General features: G+C 37.1%; 1 long non-coding RNA gene across 3 annotated transcripts in view; it reads right to left on the reverse strand.

Moving 5' to 3' along the window:
• Positions 1–3083: 3083 nt before the first annotated feature.
• Positions 3084–22438, reverse strand: part of LOC116583031 — a 57586-nt gene continuing 38231 nt past the window's right edge. For 2 of the 3 annotated variants that reach the window (XR_004282593.1, XR_004282594.1), the window contains 4 exons: positions 18381–18524; positions 17527–17606; positions 15839–15979; positions 3084–3741 (listed from right to left, as the gene is read on the reverse strand). This is a non-coding gene — a long non-coding RNA (uncharacterized LOC116583031). Of the gene's footprint in view, positions 3742–11179; positions 11332–15838; positions 15980–17526; positions 17607–18380; positions 18525–22438 lie in introns of those variants that run through there. The other variant, XR_004282595.1, reaches the window with a different exon arrangement.

The raw sequence follows: 22438 nt of genomic DNA on the forward strand, positions 1-22438 counted from the left end.
TAGGTTTCTTCAGACATTTTTTAAATTATGTTAATAAGTTTATTGTGAATCAGATAATTTTATTACTTTGATCTTACTTTTGTTTCCTCTGTGCTTCTCCTATCTAGCCCTAGAGCTGTCTTTTCAGTACCAGATCTTATAAAAGTATTTTGGGTCACATATTCTATAGTGATATATAAATCCAGACACACAGCATTTGGGTACATTCATACGTGATGTACCCAAAGTGATCTTTGTGGGTACCTTAGCATTCTCCTATTTGCCAAATCGCAACAGTGTATAAAGTCTTCATCACTGCCCCCATGAATCCTTTAGTAGCCTTTGCAATGCAAGAACAGAATTCAAAGCTACTATTACATAATTGTGGATCTAAAGCCCAAAAGGTCAGCCCCTTCCATCATTGGTCAATAGTAAGATTTATCTAGCTTTTGGTTAACTCTTTTATAATTTTTCTATCATTGTTATGTACTTGGAGAAAAACATGAAATCCCTGAGCCATATTGACCAGAGTATTATCTCTAATTACCGAGTAGTCTTCTTTCTCTGAAGTTCCTATAATTTAAACATGAAGCACAGTAAGCAGTTCTGATTTTATATAGTCAAAGCCTTATATAAAAGAATCAGAAAAAATAATAAATCATCAGAGAACATGCCTTCATCAGAAAGTAACACCCTCTATATAAAAGCAATAGAATCATTACATGAACTGTAACTAAAGTTTTAAACACCAGAACACTACCATTTTTGTTTTTTTAAAAGTTATCTCCTGGGGCGCCCGGGTGGCTCAGTGGGTTAAGCCGCTGCCTTCGGCTCAGGTCATGATCTCAGGGTCCTGGGATCGAGTCCCGCATTGGGCTCTCTACTCACTCAGCAGGGAGCCTGCTTCCTCCTCTCTCTCTCTCTGCCTGCCTCTCTGCCTACTTGTGATCTCTCTCTGTCAAATATATAAATAAAATCTTAAAAAATAATAATAAATAAAAATAAAAATTTAAAAAAAATTTATCTCCTCCCTTTCTATACTCACAATAAACTAACATTGGTGAAAAAAATGAAGTATTAGTTAGAATTACTTTCATATGATTTATGTTTTGACATGGGTAGGCATTAATTTTAAAATCTGTCCCCTGCTATATATTCTTCAGGTATAAAATGCTGGAGCTGAAATAAGTCATCTTACTTTCTCTTCCACCTCTCCTGTTCTCCATATAAACTTATTGTCCCAACAGGAAATTACCATGATGTCTATGGTAGCCTTTGAGTGTATTACTACTACTAGGTGAACTGTTTAGAAACAGTCACTGCCCGAATTAAAATGCTCAAATCACAACTTACTGATTCCATTAAAAAAAAAATGAGAACCAAGGAGAAAGTGATGGGGTAGGTTGAAACACTCAGGACCAGATGTTAGCTAGACTTACTGTAGTGATCATTTTTTATAATATACACAAATATTGTATTTTTATGTTGTATACCTGAGACTAATCTAATATTAATATGCCAATTATACTTAAATAAAACACACACACACATACACACACACAAGATGGGGTACAAGTGGAGTAGAAGGACCACACCATCTGAGCTCTTTATTAGACAATGTATATGTACATTTCTCTCTCCCTCTCCTTCTACTCCCCCTTACCCATTCCCACCTCAGCAGCCAGCAGGGTTATAAATTCCAGAATTGAGGTTGAATAGCAGAGCTTAGCAGATTAAAGATGTCTGGAATAAACACACTCTTTCTCTCAGAAATAAGTACTCGGCACAATTCTAACTCACCAGACTAGCTGAGCAGCCATAGCTTTGATTTGTGTCAAGAAATGACACATAGGATCAGAATGGGTGCTACCAATGGATGCCCAAGGTGATATAACCTGCAAGTCATAAATATTCAGTAACTTTATTGGATTCTCCCCCCCCCCCTTTTTTTTGTATCCATGTCGCATACATGTATGCTCTCTTTACTAACTCCTTTGGTTTATTCTGTGTTTAGCCTGCCACAGAAATGACTTCCTTACTTATTAACAATACTGAGTTTCATTTATCTTCTGGAAGTTTTTGTTTCTCTCATTCTCTAGAGCAGATTTGAATATTTGTAATACAACAAACATTCATAAAAAAAATGTTTTCCAAAGTTCTAGTGATACCTAGTAATTATTTTGCATTGATTATGCCAGACACTTTAGTTGAGTATCACATAGTAGAATATCATATAGTAAAGGTCATATACTCTGACAGACACTCTTTGTTACCTAACAGTCACTTTCTTCCACAGAGAAAGGACCCATTTGAATATCAGCCCACCATCACCATGTGCATATGGTGCTTGGTTCTGCTCCAAGCACACTGGTCAAAGCTCACTGAAACAATCTCATCCACGCAGCCAGGAAATGGCATTTGACACAGTTCTGGCCAATAAGATTAAATTGGATCTGCTGTGGGGATTCTGGGAAAGATATTCCTCACTGATAATAAGAGCTTAGTGAAAACAATTCCCTTATCTGGACATTATTTTACCCTTTCTCAACTCTTATATCTACAGTAGCCTCTTAGGATTGTGGTGACTGTCAGTTTATGAAAATAAGCCAAAAGGATGAGAATGGCAGAGCAGAAAGATGGAGAAAACCAGAAAATTTGATAATTCTGTTAAGCTACTGAATTAATCAACCCTGGAATGACCCAATCTCCAATATTCTTGTTATATAAAATATTCCTCAATGTTTAAGGTACTTATGGTGGAATTTTCTGTGTACATATTTTTTTAATCCTGACTGATACAAAAAACAGGACTCCATTTAATTCTCCCAAAACCCCTAACATCCTAACATCACAAAAGTTGTAAGTTGCAGATTTGTGATTAAAATACAACTCTATCTGATTCCAAAACTCATATTCTTAAATGCCATGTCAAATCGATTTGCTAATAATACATTTAATACAAACAGTTCAAATGTTTTCATCCTCCTTAGTTCCTATAAGTGGATCTTGTCACTATTCTTTTCCCTTACCTACCTTCCATTCCTTCATATTTTTGATTTTTATAGGGTCGAGTGGAGTATATGCATAACCAGTTGTCAGTTTTCCTTTATTAATATGTTCATTAATATTTTTTTCATTTTGTCTTAGACAAACCACATCATTGATCTTTAATGACCTCACTAACTAGTTAGTTACTAAAACTGGCATCTTCTTATTCAGCTGGAACATTTTCATATGAGATACATAGCCCAGGGGAAAAAACGCCTCTGGAGGAAGGCACTCCCTTAGGAGAAACCTTTTGTGATACTCTCTGTGTTGGCACGGGAATATTTTCTAAGTGACCTTGAGTTTCTTCACTCTTTTTTTTTCTTTTTCCCATGTAAAATCAGTTAGTGATTCACTATGAGTTGCTTATGGGCCTTACACAAAATGTCTCCAATTTTAAATGTGGGATTTGTGATTTTCATCCAGAAGATGGCAAATGATCCTGGAAACCACTTAGCTGAGTCACTTTGATACATCATGTGAACTTGCAGAAGTCCCAGCATATTTCATGGGGCACAGAGCCCTGCTGCCTGGGAAATTTTCATCTCCAAGATTTGAGTAAGACTGTCAGGATGAATTAGGATGAAATGCGACATTCATTATCCCTTCAACTTTCAAGAGGTGAGAAGGAAGATACAGCTTCTCTGTCAAAGGAGATTTGTCTTTTTGTGTAGTGAGATCAGCCAAGGAGTTACAGATAGGCTTGAGAGGACACATCTGAAAAATATTATATGACATAATATTTATAGTGGAAATCCCAAACATCTAAGGAGCTGCAAATAATAGGTAAATAAGAAAATAAGGTCCCTGATGAACAGCACTAAATCTCACAGTGTTCATTTGCTGTTAAGCTACATACATCACTTTGAGAATAGGCCTTCAAGTTCTTACTCAGAAGCCATTACTCCTATTTTAGGCATCATTATAATAAATTGGGTTAACTTATTTTTGGTTCCTAACAAATGACACTCACAACATCAGAAGGAAGGCATTGTTTCGGGGAAGAGGATGGTTTTAATAACATGCATGTTGAAAGCAAGGGGGAGAAAATGGACAAATGACAGACAGAAGCACCACTTCACAAAAGCATACTAGCCTATGGCTATTTATTAAGTGCCAACAAGTCAACAAGCTTTGAAATTTTCACTGTTTTATGGCTCAGAATCATAATTAAAATTCATGTTTATGACTTCACATTAACAAGAAAAATTAATAATATTTGATACACTTGATTTTTCAGCGTTAGCCATGATGATTGAATGAGTAGCAGTGACCAAGTTTTCTTCCACTAAAACCATATAAATAATTTAAATAAGAAAATATTCATTATTCAAAAAGATTAACAAATTATATTCAAGTAAGTATCATTGAACAAAACTAGCTATGGATCTTTGTAAATATTCTTCTGCAGTAAAAAACCTAAGGATAAAAGCAACAAAAATTGTAAGACTATCTGGGTGAAAAAAGACCTGATTTATAAAGTATGCGATGGAGAGAGAGCGATAGCTGAACGTCTGCAAAAGGACAACTTAGGGGATCCCTAGCAGACAGTCTGCCTCCCCCCATAACAATCAGAGCCTTCCATGAACAAAAACAGTCCTGGGAGGACTCTGGAGTCCACTTAGGAAACTTTAGCAACACATTAAAACCAAAAGCCTAAGAATAACCGAAGAAAAGGAGAAGGAAAACAGCTTCATTTTGCCTGCCTCATCCCGGGCCCCAAGCCAATGTGGCTCAAAACCAAAGGGGAGCTTCCCAGCTAGGAAGAGCTGCCCTCACTTGGAAGAGAAGAGTTGGGTGTGCAACCAGTTTAAGGTCCGTCCCACTTAAGCTTCAGTCAGCTTCAGACGGGCAAATCTGAGACCTATAGAGGCAACTAGAAATGACGAGGGGTTTCCAGAAGCATCCACGCAGCCGGAGTGATCACGGTTCACAGTGACCTGCTCTGCAGAGAAACCCTGCAGACTTTGCCAATGAAAAAACCAAAGGGCAGTGCAATCAAGGCAGACACCCTGAAGATTTCCCCAGCTTCTGCCCCACAGGTATTAGCAATTGCTGACGTTAGCCATCTCAGTCCCTCCCACTTCCGACCCACCCTTCCCCACTCCCCAGCCCTGCTAGAACCCAGGAACTGCCCTGGCAGCCAGCCCGGCCTCCCCAGATTCATGAGTGCAGGATATTTCACTGGATTGCTGCAGCTGACCCCCCACTACCATGCATGTACTCAGGACGAGCCCCTCCAGCTGTGCACTTCATGCCACTGACCTGACACCTGTCACCACCCTCCACTGCAGTGCACACCTGCAAGGAGACTGCGCAACCACAGGAAAGCCCAGTGACAACACCCAGGGCCCTCACAGATGCCCATGGGCCCCAGCCAAGCCCTGTCTTCTGTCACCGGCCTACGCTGCCATGCCCTGTGGCAAAACCCAGAGAACAGAGTAACGCACACTGACCACCAGGGCTCCAGAGGCTACCAGAATACCCACAGTTGGCCCCAGCCCATGCTTCCTACCCTGGGCCCCACCGGTACATGTGTGTCTGCAACCAGCCCCCCCACCACACAGGTACCTGCAGCTGGCCCCCACAGCCGAGTGTACCCACGCCAATGGCTCTGGTCTTGTCCAGTCCACTGGACCTTAAGGCACTGCAGAGGACCGCAGCAGCCCATAGACCCAACTATATCATATTCACATTGCCAATAAGTAACAGACATTCCCAAATAAATCAGAATGAATGAGCTAAAACCAACACCTGGAGGAGTAATGAGAGTATTGAGTAATAAGAGCACAGAAATCAAGCATATATAAGAAATATGGATTTAGGGATGCCTGGGTGGTTCAGTTGGTTAAGCGTCTGCCTTCAGCTTGGGTCATGATGCCAGGGTCCTGGGTTGAACCCCACATCAGGCTCCCTGCTCTGCAGGGAGTCTGCTTCTCCCTCTGCCTCTGCTGCTCCCCTGTTTGTGCTCTCTCTGACAAATAAATAATAAAGTCTTTTTTAAAAAAAGCAATATGGATTTCAATAAAAAACTTAATTGTGTAAGTTTCAGGCACAAAAGTCTTATCACGTTTATTTATTAAAAATCATATCACATTTCTCAGAAGGTATAACATATCACCCATATTGACCGAATATAACAAATTATCGTTCATCTGTTTCCACAACAGAAAGACATTTTCAGTTTTAACTGAAAAAGCCTTGGAAAATTTACTAACTTTTCTATAAAAATCATGAATGTGTATTCCAGAGAACTAATGATTAAATGTAAGAAAGAACACACGTGTGAAGACACTTCTATATTACAGATCTATAATGATTATTGAACTGAAACTCCACAGGGTAAGAAGACTGATATGAGAAGAAATGTTGTTAATAAATATAATTATTAAACTTTCTGGGTTAAAATGAAATCATGAAAGAACATAGCTGCAGGGTGTTAGAGTCGTATAGATGAGAAACATCAGAGACAAATAAGAAAAGAAAGGCAAATCTAAGTACACGATTTCTTACTTTACTTATTTCCATTTACAGAGCCCCGTTACTGGCAAAATTATCCTCAATTTAAAGATTAAATTGGGCTTTTTGCCTTGTTGCATGCAAGAGCAAGATGGGTCCACCAGCAGCACTCTGGGAAGCCATCTGAGGAAATCTGGCCAGGGTTCTCATTCTTGACACGTCTGTTCAAACTGGCGCGGTCTGATCCAGAAATATGCCCTCCATTCGTGCTGCCATGTTTCCATCAGTGCACAAAGGATTAAGTTGCCTTAAGGGAACGTCCTTGAATGGGTCACCCAAGAGACCTACCTTAACTGTGTAGATAACCAGCATAACTACCCTAATGCTAACTCACTGTACATAAAATAAAAATACTTCAATTATGAGTGTTTTAATGTGAAAAAAATTAAAAATTAAAATTAAATTGGGATATTCATAGAATTCAACATGTTTGACAATTTTTTTTAAGTATCACAAGTTAATATTAAGTGTTACATTGCAGATCATCGTCTTTATTTTTTTAAATAAAAATACTTTGAATACCAAGAGGCTGATCCAAGTTTTCTTTTGTGGAGAAAAAGGAAATCATTACAGCGAATTTTAAAAACTAATGCCAAAAACATTTTAAAAAATACAAAAGAAACCCCATAAATTTCTATTAATTACTTAACAGACCTCCAGAACACTTTCTCTTATTTTATATCTGATATTCCTTTTTTTAATATCTGATCTTCTTAATCGTCTATTTAGGGATGATTTTTTGTTTTGCTTTATTCATTTTTAACTTATACACCATACAGTGTATATAAATTAAATGTACAGTTCTATGAGTTTGACACTACCACAACCAAGGTACAGAATAGGTCCATTGCCCCAAGTAATCCCTTCTGTGACCAGCTCCTCATAACCACTGACCCATTTTTTTTCTTCCCATAATTTTACCTTTGACAGAAACTGGAATCACAGAGTATGTTGTCTTCATAGTCTTGCTACTTTCATTCAGCATAATGCATTTGAAGTTCAACCATGTTGTTAAATTTAGCAATAATTTTTTTTTCTTTCTTATTGGTCAATTGCATTCCAATGTATGGAAGTTCCATAAATGCTTATGAATTCCCCCTTTGAAGAATATTTGGGTTATTTCCAATTGGGAAATTTATGAATGAAATACCTGTAAAGTTTTTCATGGGAACACAAGTTATTTCTTTTGAGTGTAATACTGTGGAATAGTTTCTAGGTCGTGTAGTAAGTGTATATATACTGACTTTTACGTGGAACTTCTAAACTATTTTCTGAAATGTCTGTCTCTCATTTTGCGTTTTTACTAGCAATATATGGGAGCTCCCCTTGTATATTCTCACCAGAACTTGTAAGAGTTTTCTGTCCATCTGTTTGTTTTTCTCATCCTAATCTGTATGTAATGGTATCTTACCATTTTAATCTGCATTTTTCTACTTGCTAATCTTTTTATGCATTTATTTGTCAGCTGTGTGTGTTCTTTGGTGAGGTGTCTAATCTGATCTTTTACCCATTTTTAATTGAGTGTTTGCTTTCTTAATATTAATTTTAAGAGTTTTCATATATACTTAATACATCTTTATGAAATGTGTGATTTGAAATATTTTCACCCTGTCTTCGGTTTGTGTTTTCATTTTCTTGAAAGTGACTTTTGCAAAGAAATGTTTAATTTTGATGAAGTTTATCTCATTCACTTTTTAATTGTGCTTTTGTCATCACAAAGACACCAAATAATTAATTCTAACAACTCTTTAAAAATAATCCAAGATCATAGAGACTTTTTCTGATATTTTCTCCTAGAAATTTAACAATTCTAGGATTCACATTTAAGTCTATGATCTGTTTTGGGTTAATTTTTGTATCGAGTGCAAGGCATGGATCTGTTGGGGGTTTTTTTTTTGTGTGTGTTGTGTTTTCCTTTTTTTGTTTTTCTACCTGTGGATGTTTAATTATTTTAGCACTATTTGTTGAAAAGACTCTTTTCTCCGTTGAATTGCTTTTGTACCTTTGTTAAAACCATTTGACAATATCAGTGTGAGTCTATTTCTGGATTCTCTCTTCTGGTCTGTCTACCCTAGTACCACAGACTCTTGATTTCTATAACTTTTTTTTAAGTCTTAAAATTGGGTGAGTTTTCCTAGCATTTTTCTTCACATTCAAAGCTGTTTGGGCTATTCTAATTCTTTCCATATAAATTTTGGAATCACTTCATTACTATGTGCAAAAAAAAAAAAAATTGTTTCAGATTTTGATTGGGAGTGCATTAGATCTATAGATCACTTAAAGAAATTTGACATGTTAATAATATTGAATCTTCAATCCATGGACATAGATTTCTTTCTATTTATTTTCATCTTTTTTGATATTTCCCCATCAATCTTTTGTGGTTTTCAGCATACAGATTCTGTATATATTTTGATAGATTTATACCTAAGTGTTTTATTTTTTGGCATTGTATTTTTAAAGATTTTTAGTATCATTTTAACTCAATTTTCTATTGTTATTGCTAATATATAGAAATATAATTTATTTTTGTATATTCACCATGTGTCCTATGACCTTCCTAAGCTCATTTGTTAGTTTAAAGAGCTTTTTTATGGATTTCTAGGGATATATACTTAATTCTGGGGTGTATAAATAGGGATAGTATCATTTCTCCCTTTCTAAACTGTATACTACTTATTTATTTTTCTTTTTTTATTGCCTTGCCTGGGACTTTCACTATGATTTTGAACAGTAGTGGTAAAAGGGGACACCCTTGCTTTGTTTCCAATCTTAGTAAGTCAATCCTTCCCCATTAAATTTGAAGTTAGCTGTTGTTTGTTTTTTCTTGTTTTGTCTTGTTTTGTTTTGTTTGTTTCGTGAATACCTGTATTAATTTGCTCAGGCTGCCATAACAAAGTACCACAGTCTAGATGATGTAAGCCAGTGGAATGTATGTCTCACAGTTCCGAAGGGTAGAAGTCCACGATCAGGATGTCAGGAGGTTTGGTTTCTTCTGAGGCCTCCTTCCTTGGCTTGCTGGTGGCTGCTTTGTCACTGTGTCCTCTTGTGGCTTTTTCTCTGTGTCCAAATTTCCTCTTCTAACAAGGTCCTTCATCAGACTGAGGAATTTCCTTGTTATTCCCAGTTTGCAGAGAGTTTTTTCATTGAAAGGATTCAAACTGTGTCAAATGCTCTTCTGCATGTTTCTGTAAAGATTGTATGATTTCTCTTCTTTAGTTTGTTGACATAAATTGTATTGATTGATTTCTTTAGTTCTTAATTAGTCCTGCATTCTCAAGATAAACCTCGGTCATGCTATGTTATCATATTTTATACTATTTGATATGCTTAAACAGCTAAAGCTGTTTGCATCTGTGATCATAACAGGTAGTGGTCTTTAGCTTTTTATTTTTTCTTGAAATATCTTTGGCTTTAGAATCAGGGCAATGCTGAGCTCATTAAATGAGTTGATTCTCAGCTTCAGGAAGGCAACTCCTCCAGGCATTCCAACAGAAGAGTGGTCACCCGCATGCCTTGGCCTTCCAAAGGCCTACACCCTTCTCAGAAACATTCCTTCACCCCCAGCAACCTCTGTGTTACCTTTAAGTAAGCCAGATATTGTGGCTGATTTCATACTCTACATAACCCCAACAATTTTATATATATATATATGGTTTTAAAATGAAAAAATATCTTTATACACACACACATATATATATATATATTATACATCTTATTTTCAAGGGTACATCAATATTCATGATATAACCATTTGCTAAGTCACCAAAAAAGTCTAAATATAATTTATGGGTATATTAATTCTTACTTTTAATGCATTGATTACAATATATCAATTTATAAATTAAAGGTAAAATATTTATAAATGTTTAGAAATATTTCCCGATGAAGTAATTGAATTGAAGAAAAAAAATCAGAGTATTTAGGAAAAAATGAAAATACTGAACAAATACAGTATATAAATACAGAAGAAATAAATAAATGCAGTTAAAACATTTTTACTAAAAATAATTTTTAAATTTACATTCTCTTATTATTTAATAGACAATTCAACCAAATTTATAGAAAACTTGTGGTTTAAAATTTTTAAATATGAGCAAAAATGTAATAAATTTGAAAATCAAAATGAGAATGATAAGCTTCTGGTAAATTTTAATCTGAAATCTCCAGAATTAAGTTAGAAACCTTACAAAGAATTATTTCAGTAACAAAGTGAAAAAGTCATCCAAGAGCTACTCTCACCCACACTTGTGGAAGGAGGTCAGTTAAACCTGACAAGCCCTTTGGAGAAAGCTTTCAAGCTTTCAAATTGATGATTTCCTTATAATTCACACTTAAAAGCCCAGGAAAAATTCTGAAATTATTTAATTTATTTCACAAAATGAACGTGGTCTTTCCCACCCAAATTTGTCTAATGTCAAAACGCTCTATCTCACTTATGAACATAGGTGTGAAAAATCTATTTTTATAATGATGGACTACCATATAGAATTTAGTTACACCATATAAAATAACCCACTATAACTAAGTGTGGTTATCTCAACAATTCAAGAATTTCCCAATATGAAGAAGTCATTTTAAGTAGCATTTTAGTTCAACAAGAAAAAAATATAATAAATTTCATCAATGATGAAAAGATTTAGGGACAGACTGAGACTCGCCCGAGCCCCATCAAGAAGCCCCAGAGAGGAGAAGACTGACAGGTGCGTTCCAAGAGCCCTGCAGAAGAGGTTGCGGACACGTGTTTGTTTCTGAGCACAGGGAACCAAGAAGAAACAATTGCAGAGTCTGTGAATAAAGGCGGTTGATTAGAGCTGGGATAACGGCCAATAGCAGATTGTGCTAAAGAAAGTTGTACCAAGAGGAACCAGAACATGAGAATTACTATTTATGAGATGGGTTGTGGAAATAAAGTAAGGGTGAGCAGACTGAGAGTCAGGAGCCAGATCACCCAGGTTTTTCCTCTCACACGGTCTTGCAGGCTTTACTTGGCTGGAAGGGGCTTCCTAAAATTACAAAACTATGCCAGAGAAGTTTTCTAATAAGTTTCAATACATCATTCCAATGTTCGGTAACATAATAAAGAATACCTATGTTAAATACTGAAATGGCGTTTTGAAAGCATTTCTTTTAAATAAAAATATAAGCTTAAGTTTATTAATACTGTGATTAAAATTCTAGTTTTAAAATAAATGAAGAAATGAAAGTTCTGGTTATAAAATAAAGAAAATGAAAAAAAAAATCCTGTAAATACGGGGAGAAAAGCAATCATTTTTATTATTATTTTATCTATAAAACCCCCCAAATCAACTAAAACAAATTATTAGAGGGGCGCCTGGTTGGCTCAGCTGGTTAAGTGTCTGCCTTCAGCTCAAGTCATGATCCCAGAGCCCTGGGAATGAGTCCTTCTTTGGGCTTTCTGCTTAGTGGGGAGTCTACTTCTCCCTCTCCCTCTGTCCCTTGTGGTTCTTTCATGTTCTCTCTCTCTCTCAAATAATTAAATAAAAATATTTTTAAATAAAATAAAACAAATTATTAGAATTATATTAAAAACTTAAAGTGTCCAGATTTAAAAAAAAAAAACATACACACATCAAACATGAGTCATATGATGGGAACTATTAGGGGATTTTTCTTTCTTATTTGGAGAAGTAAAGAATTCATACTTTATTTCTGGATATGAATGCAATGAATATGGATATGAATGAATGAAATATCAGCTAAGTTAATGTATAAGTTTAAAGCAAGACCAATCAATCAAAAATAGATATGTAGATAGGGATACAGACATACACATAAGTATAGACATGGATGTAGTCAAATAAAGATATAACTGTGGGGAGGGGGTTTGGGAGAAGGGGGTGGGATTATGGACATTGGGGAGGGTATGTGCTTTGGTGAGTGCTGTGAAGTGTGTAAACCTGGTGATTCCCAGACCTGTACCCCTGGGGATAAAAATATATGTTTATAAAAAATAAAAAATTAATTAAAAAAAAAAAAGAAAAAAAAAATAAAGATATAGCTATAGGTGTAATTTATTTGATCAGAGAGAAGCCAGAAATATCAGATTATTATATAAAAGAAAAATTAGAAGATATTTTAATAATATTTCAGAGCCTAAGAATAAATCTGATTAAATTTAATAATTTATTTATATGATAAAATATCTCCAGAAATCAATAAAAGAAGTCCTTTTTTTTTTTTCATTAATTGAGTTAACAAGCTAGAAGTTTGGGAGATTTATTTTAATAATATATGTCATAAAGCAAAACAGAATTCTCTCTGACCACAAAATCCTAATTACCTACACCTCCTGCTGATGCTACAGAATATGCCCTTTAACCTCATATGATCTCTAGTCTCCTCATCCCACATACTGGCATGGTTTCATTGCTCCTCTGTGCATTTGGGGGCAACATTTTTAAGGCAGCCCACCCCAACATTACAGGAAAATTCCACCCTGTCCACTGCCTGTCTTGACCAAGTCCAACTACCAGTTTACTCTGTATGAAAGGACGTGTAAGTGAATTCTATAAACTGAAGATCACTCCATAAATGCTCAAGAATACTATTTCTTGAGCGTGATCCCAGGCACCTGAGTACTGCCAAAGACACTGAGTAATCTGAAAGGGAAAATCGTGCTCTCCAAGATCACATGGGCACATTGTTACCTGGAAATTGTTCCATCTATCTCAGTGTAATGATCTGCATCGTCTTCCCGCAATGATTTTCACACATCTTTTTTGCTATCCTTACGTAACCAATCCCACCCATTATCTTTTATTCTAGACAGATGACCACATTTCCCATTTGACCAAGAAAATTGAGACCCTATGAAACAAGGTTCCTCAATTTTCCTAATCTCTCACAGTATCTATAAAACCTCACGGGGTATTTGCAATCCTGTTCTTGTTTTCTTTGCTCTCTGAGGGGGAAAGATACCTCTTCTTTTTGCCAAAGTAACTCACTCTACTCACTTTGGATCTCATTCTGTATAACATCCCTTGGGGATTTTTCCAGCGGTTTTTGCCTTCCTCCCTCATACAACTTCTTTACTGCTGATTTATTTCCCTGTACCTCACACCCTTATCCCTTCACCATAGAAATAACTCTTCCCAGTCATCAAACCTCTTGAATAGTAGTTGCCTCTTCAACTTGATTCACATCCACACAGTCTAACAGTGTACAACCCAGCTTCTGCTGCCACCAATGTTTTGAAATTGTAGATAAATCCTAAGCACCAAATCCAATTACCTTTTCTCACTCTTCGCCCTCCTTGACCTCTCGATAGCATATCATGTTTTCCTTATTTTCTTGACTTCAGCATCTTCCTTGCTCCCATGAAAGTTACTTTCGGGTTTCCTTCTCTGGCTCATTTTCCTTTTCATTTCCCCTAAACGCTGATGTTTTCATCAAGATGACATTTCTTTCTCATTCAGAGAGATTACACTCACTACATTTCACCAATGACTTCGGTTGTGCCTCTTTATCAAAAGCTACTGTCACTCTATTTCCACTTTCCTTAAAAATGTTATATATGTCACCCTGAAACCTCAAACCCAATATAAACAAAATGAAAGTTATTTCTCTTTAACCTGATTAACCTCAGAGAAAATTACTCTTGTCTTTGAAAATATTTGCTAACTGAACTGTTTGTGCATAAACCTGATCAAGAAACTCAAAGCCACTTTGCCTCTACTTATGTGTTGATTGAGTAACGCGAGACTCCTCTGATTAGCCAGATACACCAGGGATGCCCAACTTTTCTGTGTTTTCCATGTTCTCACCTGTCTCTCCATACTACCTCCTTTAAAAAGACTTTTCTATTATTTTGACCTATTCATAATTTTTCTTTTATCAAACTAATATATATCTATTGTATAAAATTTGGAAAATACAGGGGCACCTGGGTGGCTCAGTGGGTTAAAGCCTCTGCCTTTGGCTCAGGTCATGACCCCAGGGTCCTGGGATCAAGCCCCACATTGGGCTCTCTGCTCAGTGGGAAGTCTGCTTCCTCCTCTCTCTCTCTGCCTGCCTCTCTGCCTACTTGTGATCTCTGTCTGTCAAATAAATAAATAAAAATTAAAAAAAATTTGGAAAATACAAAAGCATTTTAAACATAAGTAAACTTGGGGTGCTTCGGTGGCTCAGTAAGTTAAGTGTCTGACTCTTGATTTCAGCTCAGGTCATGATCTCAGGATTGTGAAAGCGAGCACCACATCAGGCTCCACACTGAGCGTGGAGTCTGCTTGGGATTCTTTCTCTCCCTCTGCTCCTCCCCAGTTCCCTCTCTCCCTCCTCAAGGAAAAAACAAAAAACAAAAAACACTTGCCTGAAATCTTAGCATCCAGAACTTTGTTCATACACACACACACACACACATATATATGCAGGTACATGGATACATACATATCTATACACACAAAGATATATATATACATATCATTCATTTATAGATAAATACAGATATAAAATTCCAATCTGTTTTCTCTGGGAGTACAGTTCAACAATAAATTCTGCCAATTACCAACTATGTAATCTCAAAGGACTTAATTTCTTTAATTATAAATAGAGAAAACTGTACCTAAATTTTAGGTTTATTATGTAGATTTTTAAAAAATATTGAAACCAGCACAGGGTATCATATAGTAATCAATGGAACACATTAGCTTTTTTCCCCCTATTGGACATTTTTATGTCATTAAATATTCTTCAAAATATTATCATTAACTGCTTCATAGTTTTCCACAGCATGAATGACAAAATGTATTTACCCTGTGCCCTACTACTTGATATTTAGTTGGATTCTAATTTTCTGCAACTATAAGTAATACTGAAATTAATATCTCTGTGCACATCTAACATAGTCATAATTGCCATCATTTATTTACTGTTTACTTTGTGCCTGTCACTGGGCTAAGTACCTGAGTTACCTCATTTAACCCTCATTGTCATGAGTCTCATTCCATACGTGAGGAGAGAACAGCCTTGAGAAGGTAAGTCACTTGCTTCCTGCCAACCAGTAAGTGCAGAAGGCAAGGCTCCGACTCAGTTCCTCTGACCTACAAAGTCTCTGCTTATAACCATTTCACCACACTGCCTTCTCAGATTCCTGACAGACATTCCTGAAAAAGGAATTTCTAAAATGAAATGACATTTGATAAATGTTATAAAATGATTCTTCTGAAACTCTAGGCCAAGTTATACTCCCACTAGGCAAGTGGGATGCTGTCTACTTGCTCACATTTGGGCATTGTTAAAACAACCGTAGCCAGTTTGATCCTGAAAATCATACCTGCTGTTGTGGGGGTTGCAGGTTGGAGGCTTTCACGACCAAGATGGTATCTCAGGCAGCATCGAGAAATGCCCACATCCTCTTCTCTGGCAGTACCTTCCTTGCTATAAGGTTTCTGAGGAGAATGTGCTTCAGGAAATACTGAGTAAGAAGCAAAGGATCACTTTATTACTTCTCAGGCCACTGCCCAAGAACCCTCTGTGCTCTTGTTCTGATAATTAGGGCTTAGAAAATGCCAGAGATCTAAGCAAGAGTCCTTTCCCCACTAATTGGATGTCTGATCTTGAGATCTTATGATCTTTTGGCTCTCCATGTGGAGGAAAAAAATTGAAGACTTACTTTCAGTCATTTTTTCCTTTATTCCAGAAACTTATTAAGCATCTACCTTCTGCCAGGTTTGCTCCAGGAGCTAAGGATACAGCAATGAATGGAATACATTGAAGTCCTTCCCCTTATTGAGCTCACATTTCACAGATGAGATAAATAGTATTTATTATTTCTTTGTTTATAGTTTATTTTATCTATGGAATAAACAAAACTGTATTTTATGTATTTTGTATTTAATATAAATTCTATAAAATACTATATATTATATATGGTATACAAGTAGTATACTATGTATATAGTATATATGTATATGTAATTCCTTACAGTGTTAGAATTATGAAGGAAGTAATTCAGAGTAAGGGAAAAGAGAGTGACGTGGGCGCCTATCTTATATGGGTGGTCAAGGTAGATCTTACTGAGACATAAACCTGACATAGGGAGAGATAAACTTAAGCATTTAAAATAAATTCTTCCCACTACATTTGTTTTAATTCATATCCCTTCAATTACAAGTGAGGCTAAATATGTTTCCATATGTTTCTTAGCAATAATTATTTATATGTGTGTGAATCCGGAGGGGCGGGGAAGGGGGGCTTTGTCTATCACAAAGTCATTTTTGATCCCCAACAAAGCTGAGTTAATCTTACTTGGAAGTTAAATAAAATTGTGTCTGTGTTTCTTGTGTGCTTATCATGTTCCACCTAGTATTTCAAATATTTTTTGCTTGGCTTATCTTCAAAGTGTAAATCTTTTGAAGTCTGCAATTACTTATTTAATCTGCATCACCCTTCCTGTGTCGCTTAATGTGTTGTATGTGGTAGGGGTTCAATAAACCTTTCTTGAATTAGGCTGAATCATGAGTGGACAGGGACTTGATCTCAGATAACCTTAGATTATCTTTCCAAGTCTTTAGGTATTTTTGCTTTATTCTTAACATGAGTTTACTGATGATTTGTGTCCTGTGACTGTGTACAGACACAGGGAAAACAGTCACATTATTTTTAATTTTCTTGATATTATACACAAGTTTATTTCAATATAATAGAGTCCTCTGATCTCTAATTATTTCTGCACAAATATTTCTTCCTTTCTATGATTGGCTCTCTCTCTCAATTTGCATTTACTCTTTGTCCTCGAACCGATGTTATCTATCTTGGCAGTGACTACAGTATTCAACGACCCGGTCCCAGAGTCATTACTAAGTAACCCTCGTCTTCAGCAATTCCACCTTTCCCCGAATTTGTACAAAGCCCCAGGGAGCTACTGAGAAACACGACTATGTTAAAATACAAATGTTATATTATTTTTAATGACATAATAATATTAACATCCAATACCCAAAATGAAATCAAGTTGCTTACCCTGGCATTATTCTAACTGCAGCTTCCCCCAGTCTCCAAAAGTAGAGCATTCTGTGAAAGCTTTCATAAGCCAAAACGACCTAGAGCAAAGAAGCAACGATCATTCATTTATATGGAAAATGTTTTGAGCGTTGCCAGATTCAGAAGGTAACCTCTCTTATGCTATCCTGATACCTTAAGAGACATGTTGCTAACAGATGCACAAACTAAATTGAGATAAAGCACAGATGCTCACAGACACAATTCGAAGTTCTGGCAGCTTGGCACCCAAGTGTAATTCCCAGGAAAGGAGTTTGACGCTGACACTGTGGACACTCTCGGGGTGCGCGCTGCCTCCCTAATGACTCACTGGGAAACAGACCCCGAACACTATTTTCACTCTCCGCCTTTTTCATAAAAGCAAAAATCCTCCTCAGATTTCTTTCAGTTAGTGAAAACAGGTACCAACATAGGTCTTTCACAAAAGCAAAAGGCCTATGCGACCTTTGGAAATGTGAGGGATACCAGGTGTAAGACTAAATGTTAAAATAAAGGAAACATGTTCCTAAATAAAGCCAAGCTACTGTAGTATTAGAAATGGTGAGGTTAGAACCTGTTTGTCTTGTCATGGCGTAACATCATGTCTAGAGAATTTAGCTTTGGTAAGCGGTCATTCCTACTTATGATCCCGTGATACAGTGATAATAGAACAGGAAAGAATAGTGTGCTTGAAGGGACACAAACCAGTCCCATATATCCATGCTAAGGAAACCGCTGGACATCAACAGGAACAAGAGAACCACAGTCACTGAGTTCCCCAGAGTCCGACAAGCCTGTGCAAAGCTGGTTGCACAGTGGCGGCTGGAACCGGAAACCTTCGGCAGCCGAAGGATCTGGAAACAGGAGGTCAAAGGATGCCAAGTGGTGCAAAAGATGGGGCGACACAGATCTCCTTCCAGCGCTGAACCGTCACCAGTGATGTAGGGTCTACATTCCAGGGTCAGGTTAGGGAGGCAAATCTGTTGCACAGAAAATGCAATATGAATGGGGTTTGTTCCTATGTCTGTTACACAAGAAAGTCTATCATGAAGAAATTGTTCGCTGCTCCTTGCCAGGTGGTCCATCCACTTCTTGCAAGGGAACAGAGGGCCTTTCATACAGCGAATGCAGCGTCTCAGAAATGCAGAATCTATCTCATTTCATGCCCCAAGGTTTGACGTTCAGAAGCGAAACCGAAGCTCAGAACATTCACATGTGATTGGCTAAAAATCACAGCTACTGAATGGAAGGATCGGGGCAGTCGGTGCTATAGGTGTTCTGACGTCCTGCCCAGGGCTTCTAATAACACACACATAAATACAGTGTCTTCCTTCAGCCTGTATGGTCCTGGCAGTGGGACAGTTGCCTGGATTCTGGGCCTCTCCATCACACACCCACACAGACTCTCCGGAACCCCGGACATGCCCTGACAACAAAGGCCCCAACAGTTAAAATGCAAAGATCATGCCATGCGTAAGGAACACAGCCAGCATCTGGACTCATCAGAGCTCGCTGCACGGAGTGCAAAGTTTTGGCTGCCCCGGGAAGGACACCGGCTGCCCCGCTGCGGGAATACCAAGGGAGTGTGTGCATCATGCTCAGGTCAGCACAAGAGGGCTCCCCTCCAAGCCCCAGGGGCAGGAGTGGGTTTCCAGTCTCTGACGTGGGCTTTCTCCCCAGAGAAAACATCAAGAGGAAAGTTCATCCATGACTAGAAATCACCCCCTGCCAAATACTAGTGCTTTTTCTGGGAGTTCAAAATGTTGTCCTCTAATTGGTGTAGGTCCTGGCAATCTTATTCCTGAAACAGAGCTCTGAGCCAACCACTGGCTTTTTCCTCGCTGCTTCCATTTAGGAGACTGAATGTGTGGTTTTCTTTCTCAGAGACTTCAAAGTCATCACTAGCCATTGATGTCTAAAATGACATTTCTGATTTTCATTCATCAACTATTGAAAGAATGTACATTTGTCATAGAGTTCTTACACTGAGCACTGTGTAGGATACCAGAATATACAAAACATATACAAAACACACAGAGATCACCATTTCCTTCTATTCATAGATAGGTAGCAAAGCAGTTTGACAGTTCTATAGAAATATAAAGATTTTAGTACACACCTGTACCTAAATTCAATATCTAGGAATGATTCATGTATTTAATTCTTTTTTTTTAAAGATTTTATTTATTTATTTGTCAGAGAGAGCGTGCGCACTAGCAAGCGCACAAATAGAGCAACAGGCAGAGGCAGAGAGAGAAGCAGGCTCTCTGCTGAGCAAGGAGCTCGATGTGGGACTCGATCCCAGGACGCTGGGATCATGACCTTAGCCAAAAACAGCAGCTTAACCGACTGAGCCACCTAGGCGTCCCTAATGTATTCAATTCTGATGTCTGAGAAATATTCTGACAATCTGAGAAACACGGTATGGATATGATTCATTCTTATACACATTCTCACACAAACAGCATATTAGAATTCACCAGAATAGAACTTGTAAAACAATTTTATGTTTTGTTAACTGTACAATTACCAATTACATAAAGACCATCCAGTGTAGGTCAGTACTAATTCAATGGAACCAAGTGAGACAGCAGGTAAGTGAAGAGATAAAAATATGTAAGAAATTGAACTCTCAGATCAGATATTCCTGACCTCATAAAGGTCTCAATGACATACACAGTCTGCACTAACTACAGGACTGGTTACTTACATGTTTCTTTGGAAAATATACTCATGGCTCTTTACACTGTGTAGTACACATATAATAAAGAACTATAAAATGTTTTTTAAATATCAACATTAGAAATTACTAGTGTGCTATTCAAACTGTATTAAGAAATAAAATATAGTATTTAAGAACCGTATTAATTGTCTACTTTGATAATTGTGTTGGAAATCATTCACGTAGTCAGGCATCATATAAGCTAAAATTTTCACTGGGTCATTTTTCTACTCTATCTACTTAAGTACAAAAAAAGGCTCAAACATCTGCTCCAAACTCTTCCTAAAATCAAAATTAAAAATTTGCATGAAGATCCAGGAAAAAGTCAATAGAAAAGAAAATATGCATATGTGATCCCTCTATAAGTAAGTTCTGGCCCCAAATTTCTATTTCTATTTCTATTTCCTTTTTTTTCTTTTTTTTTCTCTTTTTTTTCTATTTCTATTTCTTAAGGTAAACATTACTTTAGGGAATGTTTGCTTCTAATGTTTTTATTATTTGCAATTCAAAATTGATTTTCCTCTGGATCCCAAGAACCCCGTCAAGTATGATGGGGTACACATTTATTAAGCAGTGACCTGGAATCCTGAAAATCTAGAGCACTCCAAAAGATTCTAACTTACCTTTTGGAAGATTTAATTTATAATCATTATGATCGGGTTGAATAATATCTTGTCCACACAGAACATCACACTGTGACCTTATTTGGAAATGTGGTCTCTGCAGCTGTAATAGTTAAGGCTCAAGATGAAATCATACTGGATTAGGGTTAACCCTAATCCCGATAGAAAATGTCCTTGCAAGAGTCAGAAAAGGACACAGACAGAAGTAAAAGGTCATGCAAAGACAGAGATTAGTTAGGCTGACACAGCCAAGGAAGGTCAGGAGCCACCAACAGCTGGAGAGGTAAGGAAGGATTCCTCCCATAGCCTTTAGAGGAAGTGTGGCTCTGCCAATACCTTGATTTCAGACTTCTGGTCTCCAGAACTGTGAAGGAAGAAACTGCTGTTATGTTTGTGACAATTTACAAGAGCGATCACAAGAAACTAATACAAGGGACATGAACTACTCCAGTGCCTAAGTCCACTGATGGAAGTTCATCTATAGGCAGACGAACATATTCCCTTTACTACTGGATCTCAAATTAACACAGTGCTAAATCGATTGTAAATAGTGTGTAACAATGGTGCTAAAAAATTAATTATTCTCCTAAGAGTCTTAATTTGGGGAAAAAGTTAGTTCAATAATAAGATGCATAGAAGATGTCTTTATGTTCTCCCGTTTAACTATTTTTGAAGTTAAAATGAATATAAAAGTTATCTTAAAGTTCCAAGTTAAGTAGACTGCAAAATACTTTTCAAAACACTTTGTGTGTTAGTCTCAATTTAGCCTTCACGTTTTACAAGATGTGATAATTGAATTACTGTTTTAAAAATTTATATATACAGTATTTTATCTTCTCTTAAAAATCATCAAAAAATGAAGTGCAAATTCAACTCATACTTGCCATAAATGAGGTGATCTCAACTATCACTTTACAAGCTGGACTCAAGAGTGACTTTATTTATTCTTCTCTAATATTTCTTGTCGTGTATGAAATGGCTCCTTCAGACTTTGCCATTCCTGAATTCTTTTCCTCCCCCTGGGCCAATAAAGGTTGGCTCCATCCTGGCTTCCTCAGGGTATCCTGCTCTGTCAGAATGTCAAGGCCATTTGGGTTCCAGTATTACTTACCCTTTATGAGCTATTGTTCCCACCAACTGTATTGTTGTTTTACATTGTCATCTAAAGGGCATGCAAGATTTATGGCTAATTCAATGGTCCTGAGCCACAGTAGCAAAAACCTTTTAAGAGGCAATCATATCCTTTTAAGGAAATTATAAAGCTGGCCGTAATTTGCTGCCTCCAAAACCTACTGGACAAAATTACAAGTCCTATGAAAATTAAAAGTTAAAACCAAAGTGACACTGCTTAGCATTTTGAGATTGAGATAAAAAAGCATATGCATGGTTTAGCAGCCAGAAGTCAGAGAAATGTCTTTGTTCTTTAAAACAGCTAGGTCATGATCCCAGGATCCTGGGATCGAGCCCCGAGTCAGGCTCTCTGCTCCGCAGGGAGACTTCTTTCCCCTCTCTCTGCCTGCCTCTCTGCCTACTTGGGATTTCTGTTTGT

The sequence above is a fragment of the Mustela erminea genome, chromosome 2 (assembly GCF_009829155.1).
Source record: "Mustela erminea isolate mMusErm1 chromosome 2, mMusErm1.Pri, whole genome shotgun sequence".
Taxonomy (NCBI): Eukaryota; Metazoa; Chordata; class Mammalia; order Carnivora; family Mustelidae; genus Mustela; species Mustela erminea.